Genomic DNA, 19,627 nt, shown 5'->3' with positions numbered 1-19,627 from the left:
GAAACACAGACGACACACAACAAGAGGTGGCAATCTATTCATTAATTGCATTTAATCAATGAGCTCATTATCACTCATGCATTGTCCAACAGGTGTTGAAATAATGGGATTAAAAGGGGAGATCCCTTCAGAAAGACAGAAACAATAGCAAAGACAAAAAACACTTTTGGAATCTGCTTTTAGTCAACACATAAGGAAAGGGTGCACCGGTCCTGGAAATACTGCAATACCAGGTCAATGCGTGGAGTGGACAGAGCAAGCTCTATTTCCATCTCCCTGTTCTAAAAATCCATTTAATATATGGTCCCCAGATAGGGGACGTATCAGATATTAAACTGATAAGAACAGATACTACACTTGATCTTAGCCAAAAGGCCGAGAAGCGATAACCCGAACGGGCCGCGCGTTGCCCGAGCCTGCCCGATACTGCTGTTCAGCCCTTGCAGCGATTCAGCCTACTTCTAGGCAATTCCATGGGGCCCTGCAGGCTCACACACTCACAGCTACACGGGAGGTGAATAAAGGCCGGAGAGGAAGCCAGACAGGATTTGCTTCTTTTGCTTGCACCACAATGCAGTGCTGAAAGAGGAGGAATCTACATAAAAACGCCTTCCTGGCAACGCCCAAATGCCCTGCTGCCATGCAGATAAACACTGGCAGCGGCAGCAAGTGCATGCCCACAGCCACCCCTTGTTCCTTCACACCTTGTATCAGCTGTAATCCAGTCCAGTCCAGTGCTGCCTGCTGAGCAGCACTGACCAACACTGCCTGGGCCCAGGCTTTTATCTCTGAGGCCCCATTATGATGTCAGAAAGCTGGCTCTGGAATCCTGAGGGCTCCACTATGACACGTGCAAAGTTCCGTCTGAACTTTATATAAGACGGTGAGGCTCAGTCAGTCACTCAGTGTTGCCTGAGAGGGCAACACTGCAACAGCCGGCCGCCAGGCTGTCTTTTTTTTGCACAGCTAGTTGCCTCCAGGAGGCCACAAGAGGGAGACAAGGGACTGCAAAATGGAAAATAGGCATCCACCAACTTTACAGACAACTTCTCCTTGCTCCTACAACCTCCATCCTTGCACAGTTTGTTATTCTTCTAGGTAACATAGTAACAAATCCAAATTGCTGCTCTCTTTGTAGGCAAGCAAGGCTTTGTTGCAACTGCAATTCTTACTTCTTCTTGAAATGTAGGGACGACAGTACATTCCATCACATCCATCTAGTGTACACAGGTAGGTCCATTGTGGCGGGCAGGCGAGCGGGCGGGCTGCTTTATTGGCTGTTTGCTGTTCCCCTACTCCACTCCACTATTTGACTGTTGTGCTGCAATCAATCAATCAATCAATCAATCAATCAATCAATCAATCAATCAGTGGCTGGCTCAGGTGCAGCTCTTTAACTTACCTAAAAGGGAGGGCGGAGAGAAGACAAGGAAGGTGAATGAGGTGTTCCAATGTGAAATGCCGGAAACACAGAAACACAGACGACACACAACAAGAGGTGGCAATCTATTCATTAATTGCATTTAATCAATGAGCTCATTATCACTCATGCATTGTCCAACAGGTGTTGAAATAATGGGATTAAAAGGGGAGATCCCTTCAGAAAGACAGAAACAATAGCAAAGACAAAAAACACTTTTGGAATCTGCTTTTAGTCAACACATAAGTAAAGGGTGCACCGGTCCTGGAAATACTGCAATACCAGGTCAATGCGTGGAGTGGACAGAGCAAGCTCTATTTCCATCTCCCTGTTCTAAAAATCCATTTAATATATGGTCCCCAGATAGGGGACGTATCAGATATTAAACTGATAAGAACAGATACTACACTTGATCTTAGCCAAAAGGCCGAGAAGCGATAACCCGAACGGGCCGCGCGTTGCCCGAGCCTGCCCGATACTGCTGTTCAGCCCTTGCAGCGATTCAGCCTACTTCTAGGCAATTCCATGGGGCCCTGCAGGCTCACACACTCACAGCTACACGGGAGGTGAATAAAGGCCGGAGAGGAAGCCAGACAGGATTTGCTTCTTTTGCTTGCACCACAATGCAGTGCTGAAAGAGGAGGAATCTACATAAAAACGCCTTCCTGGCAACGCCCAAATGCCCTGCTGCCATGCAGATAAACACTGGCAGCGGCAGCAAGTGCATGCCCACAGCCACCCCTTGTTCCTTCACACCTTGTATCAGCTGTAATCCAGTCCAGTCCAGTGCTGCCTGCTGAGCAGCACTGACCAACACTGCCTGGGCCCAGGCTTTTATCTCTGAGGCCCCATTATGATGTCAGAAAGCTGGCTCTGGAATCCTGAGGGCTCCACTATGACACGTGCAAAGTTCCGTCTGAACTTTATATAAGACGGTGAGGCTCAGTCAGTCACTCAGTGTTGCCTGAGAGGGCAACACTGCAACAGCCGGCCGCCAGGCTGTCTTTTTTTTGCACAGCTAGTTGCCTCCAGGAGGCCACAAGAGGGAGACAAGGGACTGCAAAATGGAAAATAGGCATCCACCAACTTTACAGACAACTTCTCCTTGCTCCTACAACCTCCATCCTTGCACAGTTTGTTATTCTTCTAGGTAACATAGTAACAAATCCAAATTGCTGCTCTCTTTGTAGGCAAGCAAGGCTTTGTTGCAACTGCAATTCTTACTTCTTCTTGAAATGTAGGGACGACAGTACATTCCATCACATCCATCTAGTGTACACAGGTAGGTCCATTGTGGCGGGCAGGCGAGCGGGCGGGCTGCTTTATTGGCTGTTTGCTGTTCCCCTACTCCACTCCACTATTTGACTGTTGTGCTGCATCAATCAATCAATCAATCAATCAATCAATCAATCAATCAATCAATCAGTGGCTGGCTCAGGTGCAGCTCTTTAACTTACCTAAAAGGGAGGGCGGAGAGAAGACAAGGAAGGTGAATGAGGTGTTCCAATGTGAAATGCCGGAAACACAGAAACACAGACGACACACAACAAGAGGTGGCAATCTATTCATTAATTGCATTTAATCAATGAGCTCATTATCACTCATGCATTGTCCAACAGGTGTTGAAATAATGGGATTAAAAGGGGAGATCCCTTCAGAAAGACAGAAACAATAGCAAAGACAAAAAACACTTTTGGAATCTGCTTTTAGTCAACACATAAGGAAAGGGTGCACCGGTCCTGGAAATACTGCAATACCAGGTCAATGCGTGGAGTGGACAGAGCAAGCTCTATTTCCATCTCCCTGTTCTAAAAATCCATTTAATATATGGTCCCCAGATAGGGGACGTATCAGATATTAAACTGATAAGAACAGATACTACACTTGATCTTAGCCAAAAGGCCGAGAAGCGATAACCCGAACGGGCCGCGCGTTGCCCGAGCCTGCCCGATACTGCTGTTCAGCCCTTGCAGCGATTCAGCCTACTTCTAGGCAATTCCATGGGGCCCTGCAGGCTCACACACTCACAGCTACACGGGAGGTGAATAAAGGCCGGAGAGGAAGCCAGACAGGATTTGCTTCTTTTGCTTGCACCACAATGCAGTGCTGAAAGAGGAGGAATCTACATAAAAACGCCTTCCTGGCAACGCCCAAATGCCCTGCTGCCATGCAGATAAACACTGGCAGCGGCAGCAAGTGCATGCCCACAGCCACCCCTTGTTCCTTCACACCTTGTATCAGCTGTAATCCAGTCCAGTCCAGTGCTGCCTGCTGAGCAGCACTGACCAACACTGCCTGGGCCCAGGCTTTTATCTCTGAGGCCCCATTATGATGTCAGAAAGCTGGCTCTGGAATCCTGAGGGCTCCACTATGACACGTGCAAAGTTCCGTCTGAACTTTATATAAGACGGTGAGGCTCAGTCAGTCACTCAGTGTTGCCTGAGAGGGCAACACTGCAACAGCCGGCCGCCAGGCTGTCTTTTTTTTGCACAGCTAGTTGCCTCCAGGAGGCCACAAGAGGGAGACAAGGGACTGCAAAATGGAAAATAGGCATCCACCAACTTTACAGACAACTTCTCCTTGCTCCTACAACCTCCATCCTTGCACAGTTTGTTATTCTTCTAGGTAACATAGTAACAAATCCAAATTGCTGCTCTCTTTGTAGGCAAGCAAGGCTTTGTTGCAACTGCAATTCTTACTTCTTCTTGAAATGTAGGGACGACAGTACATTCCATCACATCCATCTAGTGTACACAGGTAGGTCCATTGTGGCGGGCAGGCGAGCGGGCGGGCTGCTTTATTGGCTGTTTGCTGTTCCCCTACTCCACTCCACTATTTGACTGTTGTGCTGCATCAATCAATCAATCAATCAATCAATCAATCAGTGGCTGGCTCAGGTGCAGCTCTTTAACTTACCTAAAAGGGAGGGCGGAGAGAAGACAAGGAAGGTGAATGAGGTGTTCCAATGTGAAATGCCGGAAACACAGAAACACAGACGACACACAACAAGAGGTGGCAATCTATTCATTAATTGCATTTAATCAATGAGCTCATTATCACTCATGCATTGTCCAACAGGTGTTGAAATAATGGGATTAAAAGGGGAGATCCCTTCAGAAAGACAGAAACAATAGCAAAGACAAAAAACACTTTTGGAATCTGCTTTTAGTCAACACATAAGGAAAGGGTGCACCGGTCCTGGAAATACTGCAATACCAGGTCAATGCGTGGAGTGGACAGAGCAAGCTCTATTTCCATCTCCCTGTTCTAAAAATCCATTTAATATATGGTCCCCAGATAGGGGACGTATCAGATATTAAACTGATAAGAACAGATACTACACTTGATCTTAGCCAAAAGGCCGAGAAGCGATAACCCGAACGGGCCGCGCGTTGCCCGAGCCTGCCCGATACTGCTGTTCAGCCCTTGCAGCGATTCAGCCTACTTCTAGGCAATTCCATGGGGCCCTGCAGGCTCACACACTCACAGCTACACGGGAGGTGAATAAAGGCCGGGGAGGAAGCCAGACAGGATTTGCTTCTTTTGCTTGCACCACAATGCAGTGCTGAAAGAGGAGGAATCTACATAAAAACGCCTTCCTGGCAACGCCCAAATGCCCTGCTGCCATGCAGATAAACACTGGCAGCGGCAGCAAGTGCATGCCCACAGCCACCCCTTGTTCCTTCACACCTTGTATCAGCTGTAATCCAGTCCAGTCCAGTGCTGCCTGCTGAGCAGCACTGACCAACACTGCCTGGGCCCAGGCTTTTATCTCTGAGGCCCCATTATGATGTCAGAAAGCTGGCTCTGGAATCCTGAGGGCTCCACTATGACACGTGCAAAGTTCCGTCTGAACTTTATATAAGACGGTGAGGCTCAGTCAGTCACTCAGTGTTGCATGAGAGGGCAACACTGCAACAGCCGGCCGCCAGGCTGTCTTTTTTTTGCACAGCTAGTTGCCTCCAGGAGGCCACAAGAGGGAGACAAGGGACTGCAAAATGGAAAATAGGCATCCACCAACTTTACAGACAACTTCTCCTTGCTCCTACAACCTCCATCCTTGCACAGTTTGTTATTCTTCTAGGTAACATAGTAACAAATCCAAATTGCTGCTCTCTTTGTAGGCAAGCAAGGCTTTGTTGCAACTGCAATTCTTACTTCTTCTTGAAATGTAGGGACGACAGTACATTCCATCACATCCATCTAGTGTACACAGGATGGTCCATTGTGGCGGGCAGGCGAGCGGGCGGGCTGCTTTATTGGCTGTTTGCTGTTCCCCTACTCCACTCCACTATTTGACTGTTGTGCTGCATCAATCAATCAATCAATCAATCAATCAATCAATCAATCAATCAATCAATCAATCAGTGGCTGGCTCAGGTGCAGCTCTTTAACTTACCTAAAAGGGAGGGCGGAGAGAAGACAAGGAAGGTGAATGAGGTGTTCCAATGTGAAATGCCGGAAACACAGAAACACAGACGACACACAACAAGAGGTGGCAATCTATTCATTAATTGCATTTAATCAATGAGCTCATTATCACTCATGCATTGTCCAACAGGTGTTGAAATAATGGGATTAAAAGGGGAGATCCCTTCAGAAAGACAGAAACAATAGCAAAGACAAAAAACACTTTTGGAATCTGCTTTTAGTCAACACATAAGGAAAGGGTGCACCGGTCCTGGAAATACTGCAATACCAGGTCAATGCGTGGAGTGGACAGAGCAAGCTCTATTTCCATCTCCCTGTTCTAAAAATCCATTTAATATATGGTCCCCAGATAGGGGACGTATCAGATATTAAACTGATAAGAACAGATACTACACTTGATCTTAGCCAAAAGGCCGAGAAGCGATAACCCGAACGGGCCGCGCATTGCCCGAGCCTGCCCGATACTGCTGTTCAGCCCTTGCAGCGATTCAGCCTACTTCTAGGCAATTCCATGGGGCCCTGCAGGCTCACACACTCACAGCTACACGGGAGGTGAATAAAGGCCGGAGAGGAAGCCAGACAGGATTTGCTTCTTTTGCTTGCACCACAATGCAGTGCTGAAAGAGGAGGAATCTACATAAAAACGCCTTCCTGGCAACGCCCAAATGCCCTGCTGCCATGCAGATAAACACTGGCAGCGGCAGCAAGTGCATGCCCACAGCCACCCCTTGTTCCTTCACACCTTGTATCAGCTGTAATCCAGTCCAGTCCAGTGCTGCCTGCTGAGCAGCACTGACCAACACTGCCTGGGCCCAGGATTTTATCTCTGAGGCCCCATTATGATGTCAGAAAGCTGGCTCTGGAATCCTGAGGGCTCCACTATGACACGTGCAAAGTTCCGTCTGAACTTTATATAAGACGGTGAGGCTCAGTCAGTCACTCAGTGTTGCCTGAGAGGGCAACACTGCAACAGCCGGCCGCCAGGCTGTCTTTTTTTTGCACAGCTAGTTGCCTCCAGGAGGCCACAAGAGGGAGACAAGGGACTGCAAAATGGAAAATAGGCATCCACCAACTTTACAGACAACTTCTCCTTGCTCCTACAACCTCCATCCTTGCACAGTTTGTTATTCTTCTAGGTAACATAGTAACAAATCCAAATTGCTGCTCTCTTTGTAGGCAAGCAAGGCTTTGTTGCAACTGCAATTCTTACTTCTTCTTGAAATGTAGGGACGACAGTACATTCCATCACATCCATCTAGTGTACACAGGTAGGTCCATTGTGGCGGGCAGGCGAGCGGGCGGGCTGCTTTATTGGCTGTTTGCTGTTCCCCTACTCCACTCCACTATTTGACTGTTGTTCAATCAATCAATCAATCAATCAATCAATCAATCAATCAATCAATCAATCAATCAGTGGCTGGCTCAGGTGCAGCTCTTTAACTTACCTAAAAGGGAGGGCGGAGAGAAGACAAGGAAGGTGAATGAGGTGTTCCAATGTGAAATGCCGGAAACACAGAAACACAGACGACACACAACAAGAGGTGGCAATCTATTCATTAATTGCATTTAATCAATGAGCTCATTATCACTCATGCATTGTCCAACAGGTGTTGAAATAATGGGATTAAAAGGGGAGATCCCTTCAGAAAGACAGAAACAATAGCAAAGACAAAAAACACTTTTGGAATCTGCTTTTAGTCAACACATAAGGAAAGGGTGCACCGGTCCTGGAAATACTGCAATACCAGGTCAATGCGTGGAGTGGACAGAGCAAGCTCTATTTCCATCTCCCTGTTCTAAAAATCCATTTAATATATGGTCCCCAGATAGGGGACGTATCAGATATTAAACTGATAAGAACAGATACTACACTTGATCTTAGCCAAAAGGCCGAGAAGCGATAACCCGAACGGGCCGCGCGTTGCCCGAGCCTGCCCGATACTGCTGTTCAGCCCTTGCAGCGATTCAGCCTACTTCTAGGCAATTCCATGGGGCCCTGCAGGCTCACACACTCACAGCTACACGGGAGGTGAATAAAGGCCGGAGAGGAAGCCAGACAGGATTTGCTTCTTTTGCTTGCACCACAATGCAGTGCTGAAAGAGGAGGAATCTACATAAAAACGCCTTCCTGGCAACGCCCAAATGCCCTGCTGCCATGCAGATAAACACTGGCAGCGGCAGCAAGTGCATGCCCACAGCCACCCCTTGTTCCTTCACACCTTGTATCAGCTGTAATCCAGTCCAGTCCAGTGCTGCCTGCTGAGCAGCACTGACCAACACTGCCTGGGCCCAGGCTTTTATCTCTGAGGCCCCATTATGATGTCAGAAAGCTGGCTCTGGAATCCTGAGGGCTCCACTATGACACGTGCAAAGTTCCGTCTGAACTTTATATAAGACGGTGAGGCTCAGTCAGTCACTCAGTGTTGCCTGAGAGGGCAACACTGCAACAGCCGGCCGCCAGGCTGTCTTTTTTTTGCACAGCTAGTTGCCTCCAGGAGGCCACAAGAGGGAGACAAGGGACTGCAAAATGGAAAATAGGCATCCACCAACTTTACAGACAACTTCTCCTTGCTCCTACAACCTCCATCCTTGCACAGTTTGTTATTCTTCTAGGTAACATAGTAACAAATCCAAATTGCTGCTCTCTTTGTAGGCAAGCAAGGCTTTGTTGCAACTGCAATTCTTACTTCTTCTTGAAATGTAGGGACGACAGTACATTCCATCACATCCATCTAGTGTACACAGGTAGGTCCATTGTGGCGGGCAGGCGAGCGGGCGGGCTGCTTTATTGGCTGTTTGCTGTTCCCCTACTCCACTCCACTATTTGACTGTTGTGCTGCATCAATCAATCAATCAATCAATCAATCAATCAATCAATCAATCAATCAATCAATCAATCAGTGGCTGGCTCAGGTGCAGCTCTTTAACTTACCTAAAAGGGAGGGCGGAGAGAAGACAAGGAAGGTGAATGAGGTGTTCCAATGTGAAATGCCGGAAACACAGAAACACAGACGACACACAACAAGAGGTGGCAATCTATTCATTAATTGCATTTAATCAATGAGCTCATTATCACTCATGCATTGTCCAACAGGTGTTGAAATAATGGGATTAAAAGGGGAGATCCCTTCAGAAAGACAGAAACAATAGCAAAGACAAAAAACACTTTTGGAATCTGCTTTTAGTCAACACATAAGGAAAGGGTGCACCGGTCCTGGAAATACTGCAATACCAGGTCAATGCGTGGAGTGGACAGAGCAAGCTCTATTTCCATCTCCCTGTTCTAAAAATCCATTTAATATATGGTCCCCAGATAGGGGACGTATCAGATATTAAACTGATAAGAACAGATACTACACTTGATCTTAGCCAAAAGGCCGAGAAGCGATAACCCGAACGGGCCGCGCGTTGCCCGAGCCTGCCCGATACTGCTGTTCAGCCCTTGCAGCGATTCAGCCTACTTCTAGGCAATTCCATGGGGCCCTGCAGGCTCACACACTCACAGCTACACGGGAGGTGAATAAAGGCCGGAGAGGAAGCCAGACAGGATTTGCTTCTTTTGCTTGCACCACAATGCAGTGCTGAAAGAGGAGGAATCTACATAAAAACGCCTTCCTGGCAACGCCCAAATGCCCTGCTGCCATGCAGATAAACACTGGCAGCGGCAGCAAGTGCATGCCCACAGCCACCCCTTGTTCCTTCACACCTTGTATCAGCTGTAATCCAGTCCAGTCCAGTGCTGCCTGCTGAGCAGCACTGACCAACACTGCCTGGGCCCAGGCTTTTATCTCTGAGGCCCCATTATGATGTCAGAAAGCTGGCTCTGGAATCCTGAGGGCTCCACTATGACACGTGCAAAGTTCCGTCTGAACTTTATATAAGACGGTGAGGCTCAGTCAGTCACTCAGTGTTGCCTGAGAGGGCAACACTGCAACAGCCGGCCGCCAGGCTGTCTTTTTTTTGCACAGCTAGTTGCCTCCAGGAGGCCACAAGAGGGAGACAAGGGACTGCAAAATGGAAAATAGGCATCCACCAACTTTACAGACAACTTCTCCTTGCTCCTACAACCTCCATCCTTGCACAGTTTGTTATTCTTCTAGGTAACATAGTAACAAATCCAAATTGCTGCTCTCTTTGTAGGCAAGCAAGGCTTTGTTGCAACTGCAATTCTTACTTCTTCTTGAAATGTAGGGACGACAGTACATTCCATCACATCCATCTAGTGTACACAGGTAGGTCCATTGTGGCGGGCAGGCGAGCGGGCGGGCTGCTTTATTGGCTGTTTGCTGTTCCCCTACTCCACTCCACTATTTGACTGTTGTGCTGCATCAATCAATCAATCAATCAATCAATCAATCAATCAATCAATCAATCAGTGGCTGGCTCAGGTGCAGCTCTTTAACTTACCTAAAAGGGAGGGCGGAGAGAAGACAAGGAAGGTGAATGAGGTGTTCCAATGTGAAATGCCGGAAACACAGAAACACAGACGACACACAACAAGAGGTGGCAATCTATTCATTAATTGCATTTAATCAATGAGCTCATTATCACTCATGCATTGTCCAACAGGTGTTGAAATAATGGGATTAAAAGGGGAGATCCCTTCAGAAAGACAGAAACAATAGCAAAGACAAAAAACACTTTTGGAATCTGCTTTTAGTCAACACATAAGGAAAGGGTGCACCGGTCCTGGAAATACTGCAATACCAGGTCAATGCGTGGAGTGGACAGAGCAAGCTCTATTTCCATCTCCCTGTTCTAAAAATCCATTTAATATATGGTCCCCAGATAGGGGACGTATCAGATATTAAACTGATAAGAACAGATACTACACTTGATCTTAGCCAAAAGGCCGAGAAGCGATAACCCGAACGGGCCGCGCGTTGCCCGAGCCTGCCCGATACTGCTGTTCAGCCCTTGCAGCGATTCAGCCTACTTCTAGGCAATTCCATGGGGCCCTGCAGGCTCACACACTCACAGCTACACGGGAGGTGAATAAAGGCCGGAGAGGAAGCCAGACAGGATTTGCTTCTTTTGCTTGCACCACAATGCAGTGCTGAAAGAGGAGGAATCTACATAAAAACGCCTTCCTGGCAACGCCCAAATGCCCTGCTGCCATGCAGATAAACACTGGCAGCGGCAGCAAGTGCATGCCCACAGCCACCCCTTGTTCCTTCACACCTTGTATCAGCTGTAATCCAGTCCAGTCCAGTGCTGCCTGCTGAGCAGCACTGACCAACACTGCCTGGGCCCAGGCTTTTATCTCTGAGGCCCCATTATGATGTCAGAAAGCTGGCTCTGGAATCCTGAGGGCTCCACTATGACACGTGCAAAGTTCCGTCTGAACTTTATATAAGACGGTGAGGCTCAGTCAGTCACTCAGTGTTGCCTGAGAGGGCAACACTGCAACAGCCGGCCGCCAGGCTGTCTTTTTTTTGCACAGCTAGTTGCCTCCAGGAGGCCACAAGAGGGAGACAAGGGACTGCAAAATGGAAAATAGGCATCCACCAACTTTACAGACAACTTCTCCTTGCTCCTACAACCTCCATCCTTGCACAGTTTGTTATTCTTCTAGGTAACATAGTAACAAATCCAAATTGCTGCTCTCTTTGTAGGCAAGCAAGGCTTTGTTGCAACTGCAATTCTTACTTCTTCTTGAAATGTAGGGACGACAGTACATTCCATCACATCCATCTAGTGTACACAGGTAGGTCCATTGTGGCGGGCAGGCGAGCGGGCGGGCTGCTTTATTGGCTGTTTGCTGTTCCCCTACTCCACTCCACTATTTGACTGTTGTGCTGCATCAATCAATCAATCAATCAATCAATCAATCAATCAATCAATCAGTGGCTGGCTCAGGTGCAGCTCTTTAACTTACCTAAAAGGGAGGGCGGAGAGAAGACAAGGAAGGTGAATGAGGTGTTCCAATGTGAAATGCCGGAAACACAGAAACACAGACGACACACAACAAGAGGTGGCAATCTATTCATTAATTGCATTTAATCAATGAGCTCATTATCACTCATGCATTGTCCAACAGGTGTTGAAATAATGGGATTAAAAGGGGAGATCCCTTCAGAAAGACAGAAACAATAGCAAAGACAAAAAACACTTTTGGAATCTGCTTTTAGTCAACACATAAGGAAAGGGTGCACCGGTCCTGGAAATACTGCAATACCAGGTCAATGCGTGGAGTGGACAGAGCAAGCTCTATTTCCATCTCCCTGTTCTAAAAATCCATTTAATATATGGTCCCCAGATAGGGGACGTATCAGATATTAAACTGACAAGAACAGATACTACACTTGATCTTAGCCAAAAGGCCGAGAAGCGATAACCCGAACGGGCCGCGCGTTGCCCGAGCCTGCCCGATACTGCTGTTCAGCCCTTGCAGCGATTCAGCCTACTTCTAGGCAATTCCATGGGGCCCTGCAGGCTCACACACTCACAGCTACACGGGAGGTGAATAAAGGCCGGAGAGGAAGCCAGACAGGATTTGCTTCTTTTGCTTGCACCACAATGCAGTGCTGAAAGAGGAGGAATCTACATAAAAACGCCTTCCTGGCAACGCCCAAATGCCCTGCTGCCATGCAGATAAACACTGGCAGCGGCAGCAAGTGCATGCCCACAGCCACCCCTTGTTCCTTCACACCTTGTATCAGCTGTAATCCAGTCCAGTCCAGTGCTGCCTGCTGAGCAGCACTGACCAACACTGCCTGGGCCCAGGCTTTTATCTCTGAGGCCCCATTATGATGTCAGAAAGCTGGCTCTGGAATCCTGAGGGCTCCACTATGACACGTGCAAAGTTCCGTCTGAACTTTATATAAGACGGTGAGGCTCAGTCAGTCACTCAGTGTTGCCTGAGAGGGCAACACTGCAACAGCCGGCCGCCAGGCTGTCTTTTTTTTGCACAGCTAGTTGCCTCCAGGAGGCCACAAGAGGGAGACAAGGGACTGCAAAATGGAAAATAGGCATCCACCAACTTTACAGACAACTTCTCCTTGCTCCTACAACCTCCATCCTTGCACAGTTTGTTATTCTTCTAGGTAACATAGTAACAAATCCAAATTGCTGCTCTCTTTGTGCAAGCAAGGCTTTGTTGCAACTGCAATTCTTACTTCTTCTTGAAATGTAGGGACGACAGTACATTCCATCACATCCATCTAGTGTACACAGGTAGGTCCATTGTGGCGGGCAGGCGAGCGGGCGGGCTGCTTTATTGGCTGTTTGCTGTTCCCCTACTCCACTCCACTATTTGACTGTTGTGCTGTCAATCAATCAATCAATCAATCAATCAATCAATCAATCAATCAATCAATCAATCAGTGGCTGGCTCAGGTGCAGCTCTTTAACTTACCTAAAAGGGAGGGCGGAGAGAAGACAAGGAAGGTGAATGAGGTGTTCCAATGTGAAATGCCGGAAACACAGAAACACAGACGACACACAACAAGAGGTGGCAATCTATTCATTAATTGCATTTAATCAATGAGCTCATTATCACTCATGCATTGTCCAACAGGTGTTGAAATAATGGGATTAAAAGGGGAGATCCCTTCAGAAAGACAGAAACAATAGCAAAGACAAAAAACACTTTTGGAATCTGCTTTTAGTCAACACATAAGGAAAGGGTGCACCGGTCCTGGAAATACTGCAATACCAGGTCAATGCGTGGAGTGGACAGAGCAAGCTCTATTTCCATCTCCCTGTTCTAAAAATCCATTTAATATATGGTCCCCAGATAGGGGACGTATCAGATATTAAACTGATAAGAACAGATACTACACTTGATCTTAGCCAAAAGGCCGAGAAGCGATAACCCGAACGGGCCGCGCGTTGCCCGAGCCTGCCCGATACTGCTGTTCAGCCCTTGCAGCGATTCAGCCTACTTCTAGGCAATTCCATGGGGCCCTGCAGGCTCACACACTCACAGCTACACGGGAGGTGAATAAAGGCCGGAGAGGAAGCCAGACAGGATTTGCTTCTTTTGCTTGCACCACAATGCAGTGCTGAAAGAGGAGGAATCTACATAAAAACGCCTTCCTGGCAACGCCCAAATGCCCTGCTGCCATGCAGATAAACACTGGCAGCGGCAGCAAGTGCATGCCCACAGCCACCCCTTGTTCCTTCACACCTTGTATCAGCTGTAATCCAGTCCAGTCCAGTGCTGCCTGCTGAGCAGCACTGACCAACACTGCCTGGGCCCAGGCTTTTATCTCTGAGGCCCCATTATGATGTCAGAAAGCTGGCTCTGGAATCCTGAGGGCTCCACTATGACACGTGCAAAGTTCCGTCTGAACTTTATATAAGACGGTGAGGCTCAGTCAGTCACTCAGTGTTGCCTGAGAGGGCAACACTGCAACAGCCGGCCGCCAGGCTGTCTTTTTTTTGCACAGCTAGTTGCCTCCAGGAGGCCACAAGAGGGAGACAAGGGACTGCAAAATGGAAAATAGGCATCCACCAACTTTACAGACAACTTCTCCTTGCTCCTACAACCTCCATCCTTGCACAGTTTGTTATTCTTCTAGGTAACATAGTAACAAATCCAAATTGCTGCTCTCTTTGTAGGCAAGCAAGGCTTTGTTGCAACTGCAATTCTTACTTCTTCTTGAAATGTAGGGACGACAGTACATTCCATCACATCCATCTAGTGTACACAGGTAGGTCCATTGTGGCGGGCAGGCGAGCGGGCGGGCTGCTTTATTGGCTGTTTGCTGTTCCCCTACTCCACTCCACTATTTGACTGTTGTGCTGCATCAATCAATCAATCAATCAATCAATCAATCAATCAATCAATCAATCAATCAATCAATCAGTGGCTGGCTCAGGTGCAGCTCTTTAACTTACCTAAAAGGGAGGGCGGAGAGAAGACAAGGAAGGTGAATGAGGTGTTCCAATGTGAAATGCCGGAAACACAGAAACACAGACGACACACAACAAGAGGTGGCAATCTATTCATTAATTGCATTTAATCAATGAGCTCATTATCACTCATGCATTGTCCAACAGGTGTTGAAATAATGGGATTAAAAGGGGAGATCCCTTCAGAAAGACAGAAACAATAGCAAAGACAAAAAACACTTTTGGAATCTGCTTTTAGTCAACACATAAGGAAAGGGTGCACCGGTCCTGGAAATACTGCAATACCAGGTCAATGCGTGGAGTGGACAGAGCAAGCTCTATTTCCATCTCCCTGTTCTAAAAATCCATTTAATATATGGTCCCCAGATAGGGGACGTATCAGATATTAAACTGATAAGAACAGATACTACACTTGATCTTAGCCAAAAGGCCGAGAAGCGATAACCCGAACGGGCCGCGCGTTGCCCGAGCCTGCCCGATACTGCTGTTCAGCCCTTGCAGCGATTCAGCCTACTTCTAGGCAATTCCATGGGGCCCTGCAGGCTCACACACTCACAGCTACACGGGAGGTGAATAAAGGCCGGAGAGGAAGCCAGACAGGATTTGCTTCTTTTGCTTGCACCACAATGCAGTGCTGAAAGAGGAGGAATCTACATAAAAACGCCTTCCTGGCAACGCCCAAATGCCCTGCTGCCATGCAGATAAACACTGGCAGCGGCAGCAAGTGCATGCCCACAGCCACCCCTTGTTCCTTCACACCTTGTATCAGCTGTAATCCAGTCCAGTCCAGTGCTGCCTGCTGAGCAGCACTGACCAACACTGCCTGGGCCCAGGCTTTTATCTCTGAGGCCCCATTATGATGTCAGAAAGCTGGCTCTGGAATCCTGAGGGCTCCACTATGACACGTGCAAAGTTCCGTCTGAACTTTATATAAGACGGTGAGGCTCAGTCAGTCACTCAGTGTTGCCTGAGAGGGCAACACTGCAACAGCCGGCCGCCAGGCTGTCTTTTTTTTGCACAGCTAGTTGCCTCCAGGAGGCCACAAGAGGGAGACAAGGGACTGCAAAATGGAAAATAGGCATCCACCAACTTTACAGACAACTTCTCCTTGCTCCTACAACCTCCATCCTTGCACAGTTTGTTATTCTTCTAGGTAACATAGTAACAAATCCAAATTGCTGCTCTCTTTGTAGGCAAGCAAGGCTTTGTTGCAACTGCAATTCTTACTTCTTCTTGAAATGTAGGGACGACAGTACATTCCATCACATCCATCTAGTGTACACAGGTAGGTCCATTGTGGCGGGCAGGCGAGCGGGCGGGCTGCTTTATTGGCTGTTTGCTGTTCCCCTACTCCACTCCACTATTTGACTGTTGTGCTGCATCAATCAATCAATCAATCAATCAATCAATCAATCAATCAATCAGTGGCTGGCTCAGGTGCAGCTCTTTAACTTACCTAAAAGGGAGGGCGGAGAGAAGACAAGGAAGGTGAATGAGGTGTTCCAATGTGAAATGCCGGAAACACAGAAACACAGACGACACACAACAAGAGGTGGCAATCTATTCATTAATTGCATTTAATCAATGAGCTCATTATCACTCATGCATTGTCCAACAGGTGTTGAAATAATGGGATTAAAAGGGGAGATCCCTTCAGAAAGACAGAAACAATAGCAAAGACAAAAAACACTTTTGGAATCTGCTTTTAGTCAACACATAAGGAAAGGGTGCACCGGTCCTGGAAATACTGCAATACCAGGTCAATGCGTGGAGTGGACAGAGCAAGCTCTATTTCCATCTCCCTGTTCTAAAAATCCATTTAATATATGGTCCCCAGATAGGGGACGTATCAGATATTAAACTGATAAGAACAGATACTACACTTGATCTTAGCCAAAAGGCCGAGAAGCGATAACCCGAACGGGCCGCGCGTTGCCCGAGCCTGCCCGATACTGCTGTTCAGCCCTTGCAGCGATTCAGCCTACTTCTAGGCAATTCCATGGGGCCCTGCAGGCTCACACACTCACAGCTACACGGGAGGTGAATAAAGGCCGGAGAGGAAGCCAGACAGGATTTGCTTCTTTTGCTTGCACCACAATGCAGTGCTGAAAGAGGAGGAATCTACATAAAAACGCCTTCCTGGCAACGCCCAAATGCCCTGCTGCCATGCAGATAAACACTGGCAGCGGCAGCAAGTGCATGCCCACAGCCACCCCTTGTTCCTTCACACCTTGTATCAGCTGTAATCCAGTCCAGTCCAGTGCTGCCTGCTGAGCAGCACTGACCAACACTGCCTGGGCCCAGGCTTTTATCTCTGAGGCCCCATTATGATGTCAGAAAGCTGGCTCTGGAATCCTGAGGGCTCCACTATGACACGTGCAAAGTTCCGTCTGAACTTTATATAAGACGGTGAGGCTCAGTCAGTCACTCAGTGTTGCCTGAGAGGGCAACACTGCAACAGCCGGCCGCCAGGCTGTCTTTTTTTTGCACAGCTAGTTGCCTCCAGGAGGCCACAAGAGGGAGACAAGGGACTGCAAAATGGAAAATAGGCATCCACCAACTTTACAGACAACTTCTCCTTGCTCCTACAACCTCCATCCTTGCACAGTTTGTTATTCTTCTAGGTAACATAGTAACAAATCCAAATTGCTGCTCTCTTTGTAGGCAAGCAAGGCTTTGTTGCAACTGCAATTCTTACTTCTTCTTGAAATGTAGGGACGACAGTACATTCCATCACATCCATCTAGTGTACACAGGTAGGTCCATTGTGGCGGGCAGGCGAGCGGGCGGGCTGCTTTATTGGCTGTTTGCTGTTCCCCTACTCCACTCCACTATTTGACTGTTGTGCTGCATCAATCAATCAATCAATCAATCAATCAATCAATCAATCAATCAATCAATCAATCAATCAATCAGTGGCTGGCTCAGGTGCAGCTCTTTAACTTACCTAAAAGGGAGGGCGGAGAGAAGACAAGGAAGGTGAATGAGGTGTTCCAATGTGAAATGCCGGAAACACAGAAACACAGACGACACACAACAAGAGGTGGCAATCTATTCATTAATTGCATTTAATCAATGAGCTCATTATCACTCATGCATTGTCCAACAGGTGTTGAAATAATGGGATTAAAAGGGGAGATCCCTTCAGAAAGACAGAAACAATAGCAAAGACAAAAAACACTTTTGGAATCTGCTTTTAGTCAACACATAAGGAAAGGGTGCACCGGTCCTGGAAATACTGCAATACCAGGTCAATGCGTGGAGTGGACAGAGCAAGCTCTATTTCCATCTCCCTGTTCTAAAAATCCATTTAATATATGGTCCCCAGATAGGGGACGTATCAGATATTAAACTGACAAGAACAGATACTACACTTGATCTTAGCCAAAAGGCCGAGAAGCGATAACCCGAACGGGCCGCGCGTTGCCCGAGCCTGCCCGATACTGCTGTTCAGCCCTTGCAGCGATTCAGCCTACTTCTAGGCAATTCCATGGGGCCCTGCAGGCTCACACACTCACAGCTACACGGGAGGTGAATAAAGGCCGGAGAGGAAGCCAGACAGGATTTGCTTCTTTTGCTTGCACCACAATGCAGTGCTGAAAGAGGAGGAATCTACATAAAAACGCCTTCCTGGCAACGCCCAAATGCCCTGCTGCCATGCAGATAAACACTGGCAGCGGCAGCAAGTGCATGCCCACAGCCACCCCTTGTTCCTTCACACCTTGTATCAGCTGTAATCCAGTCCAGTCCAGTGCTGCCTGCTGAGCAGCACTGACCAACACTGCCTGGGCCCAGGCTTTTATCTCTGAGGCCCCATTATGATGTCAGAAAGCTGGCTCTGGAATCCTGAGGGCTCCACTATGACACGTGCAAAGTTCCGTCTGAACTTTATATAAGACGGTGAGGCTCAGTCAGTCACTCAGTGTTGCCTGAGAGGGCAACACTGCAACAGCCGGCCGCCAGGCTGTCTTTTTTTTGCACAGCTAGTTGCCTCCAGGAGGCCACAAGAGGGAGACAAGGGACTGCAAAATGGAAAATAGGCATCCACCAACTTTACAGACAACTTCTCCTTGCTCCTACAACCTCCATCCTTGCACAGTTTGTTATTCTTCTAGGTAACATAGTAACAAATCCAAATTGCTGCTCTCTTTGTAGGCAAGCAAGGCTTTGTTGCAACTGCAATTCTTACTTCTTCTTGAAATGTAGGGACGACAGTACATTCCATCACATCCATCTAGTGTACACAGGTAGGTCCATTGTGGCGGGCAGGCGAGCGGGCGGGCTGCTTTATTGGCTGTTTGCTGTTCCCCTACTCCACTCCACTATTTGACTGTTGTTCAATCAATCAATCAATCAATCAATCAATCAATCAATCAATCAATCAATCAGTGGCTGGCTCAGGTGCAGCTCTTTAACTTACCTAAAAGGGAGGGCGGAGAGAAGACAAGGAAGGTGAATGAGGTGTTCCAATGTGAAATGCCGGAAACACAGAAACACAGACGACACACAACAAGAGGTGGCAATCTATTCATTAATTGCATTTAATCAATGAGCTCATTATCACTCATGCATTGTCCAACAGGTGTTGAAATAATGGGATTAAAAGGGGAGATCCCTTCAGAAAGACAGAAACAATAGCAAAGACAAAAAACACTTTTGGAATCTGCTTTTAGTCAACACATAAGGAAAGGGTGCACCGGTCCTGGAAATACTGCAATACCAGGTCAATGCGTGGAGTGGACAGAGCAAGCTCTATTTCCATCTCCCTGTTCTAAAAATCCATTTAATATATGGTCCCCAGATAGGGGACGTATCAGATATTAAACTGATAAGAACAGATACTACACTTGATCTTAGCCAAAAGGCCGAGAAGCGATAACCCGAACGGGCCGCGCGTTGCCCGAGCCTGCCCGATAC

At 47.7% G+C, this 19,627-nt stretch overlaps 14 non-coding genes across 14 annotated transcripts; all 14 read right to left on the bottom strand.

The window, feature by feature from the left end:
• Positions 1-196: 196 nt before the first annotated feature.
• LOC142688690 (U2 spliceosomal RNA) lies at positions 197-387 on the bottom strand. The gene has a single exon (XR_012857751.1). It is a non-coding gene; the product is annotated as a U2 spliceosomal RNA (small nuclear RNA).
• Positions 388-1,668: 1,281 nt separating this feature from the next.
• Positions 1,669-1,859, bottom strand: LOC142688689 (U2 spliceosomal RNA). The gene has a single exon (XR_012857750.1). It is a non-coding gene; the product is annotated as a U2 spliceosomal RNA (small nuclear RNA).
• A 1,284-nt stretch (positions 1,860-3,143) lies between these two features.
• Positions 3,144-3,334, bottom strand: LOC142688688 (U2 spliceosomal RNA). Its single transcript, XR_012857749.1, has one exon. It is a non-coding gene; the product is annotated as a U2 spliceosomal RNA (small nuclear RNA).
• A 1,268-nt stretch (positions 3,335-4,602) lies between these two features.
• Positions 4,603-4,793, bottom strand: LOC142688687 (U2 spliceosomal RNA). Its single transcript, XR_012857748.1, has one exon. It is a non-coding gene; the product is annotated as a U2 spliceosomal RNA (small nuclear RNA).
• Positions 4,794-6,085: 1,292 nt separating this feature from the next.
• Positions 6,086-6,276, bottom strand: LOC142688686 (U2 spliceosomal RNA). The gene has a single exon (XR_012857747.1). It is a non-coding gene; the product is annotated as a U2 spliceosomal RNA (small nuclear RNA).
• Positions 6,277-7,562: 1,286 nt separating this feature from the next.
• LOC142688684 (U2 spliceosomal RNA) lies at positions 7,563-7,753 on the bottom strand. The gene has a single exon (XR_012857745.1). It is a non-coding gene; the product is annotated as a U2 spliceosomal RNA (small nuclear RNA).
• A 1,296-nt stretch (positions 7,754-9,049) lies between these two features.
• Positions 9,050-9,240, bottom strand: LOC142688683 (U2 spliceosomal RNA). Its single transcript, XR_012857744.1, has one exon. It is a non-coding gene; the product is annotated as a U2 spliceosomal RNA (small nuclear RNA).
• Positions 9,241-10,524: 1,284 nt separating this feature from the next.
• Positions 10,525-10,715, bottom strand: LOC142688682 (U2 spliceosomal RNA). The gene has a single exon (XR_012857743.1). It is a non-coding gene; the product is annotated as a U2 spliceosomal RNA (small nuclear RNA).
• Positions 10,716-11,995: 1,280 nt separating this feature from the next.
• LOC142688777 (U2 spliceosomal RNA) lies at positions 11,996-12,186 on the bottom strand. The gene has a single exon (XR_012857830.1). It is a non-coding gene; the product is annotated as a U2 spliceosomal RNA (small nuclear RNA).
• Positions 12,187-13,474: 1,288 nt separating this feature from the next.
• On the bottom strand, positions 13,475-13,665 carry LOC142688681 (U2 spliceosomal RNA). Its single transcript, XR_012857742.1, has one exon. It is a non-coding gene; the product is annotated as a U2 spliceosomal RNA (small nuclear RNA).
• A 1,296-nt stretch (positions 13,666-14,961) lies between these two features.
• LOC142688679 (U2 spliceosomal RNA) lies at positions 14,962-15,152 on the bottom strand. The gene has a single exon (XR_012857741.1). It is a non-coding gene; the product is annotated as a U2 spliceosomal RNA (small nuclear RNA).
• Positions 15,153-16,432: 1,280 nt separating this feature from the next.
• Positions 16,433-16,623, bottom strand: LOC142688677 (U2 spliceosomal RNA). The gene has a single exon (XR_012857739.1). It is a non-coding gene; the product is annotated as a U2 spliceosomal RNA (small nuclear RNA).
• Positions 16,624-17,923: 1,300 nt separating this feature from the next.
• On the bottom strand, positions 17,924-18,114 carry LOC142688776 (U2 spliceosomal RNA). Its single transcript, XR_012857829.1, has one exon. It is a non-coding gene; the product is annotated as a U2 spliceosomal RNA (small nuclear RNA).
• Positions 18,115-19,396: 1,282 nt separating this feature from the next.
• Positions 19,397-19,587, bottom strand: LOC142688676 (U2 spliceosomal RNA). Its single transcript, XR_012857738.1, has one exon. It is a non-coding gene; the product is annotated as a U2 spliceosomal RNA (small nuclear RNA).
• Positions 19,588-19,627: the final 40 nt, after the last annotated feature.

Source organism: Rhinoderma darwinii, assembly GCF_050947455.1.
Source record: "Rhinoderma darwinii isolate aRhiDar2 chromosome 5 unlocalized genomic scaffold, aRhiDar2.hap1 SUPER_5_unloc_26, whole genome shotgun sequence".
Taxonomy (NCBI): domain Eukaryota; kingdom Metazoa; phylum Chordata; class Amphibia; order Anura; family Rhinodermatidae; genus Rhinoderma; species Rhinoderma darwinii.
Note: the sequence above shows the minus strand (reverse complement) of the source record. Positions and strands in the feature narration are given on the sequence as shown.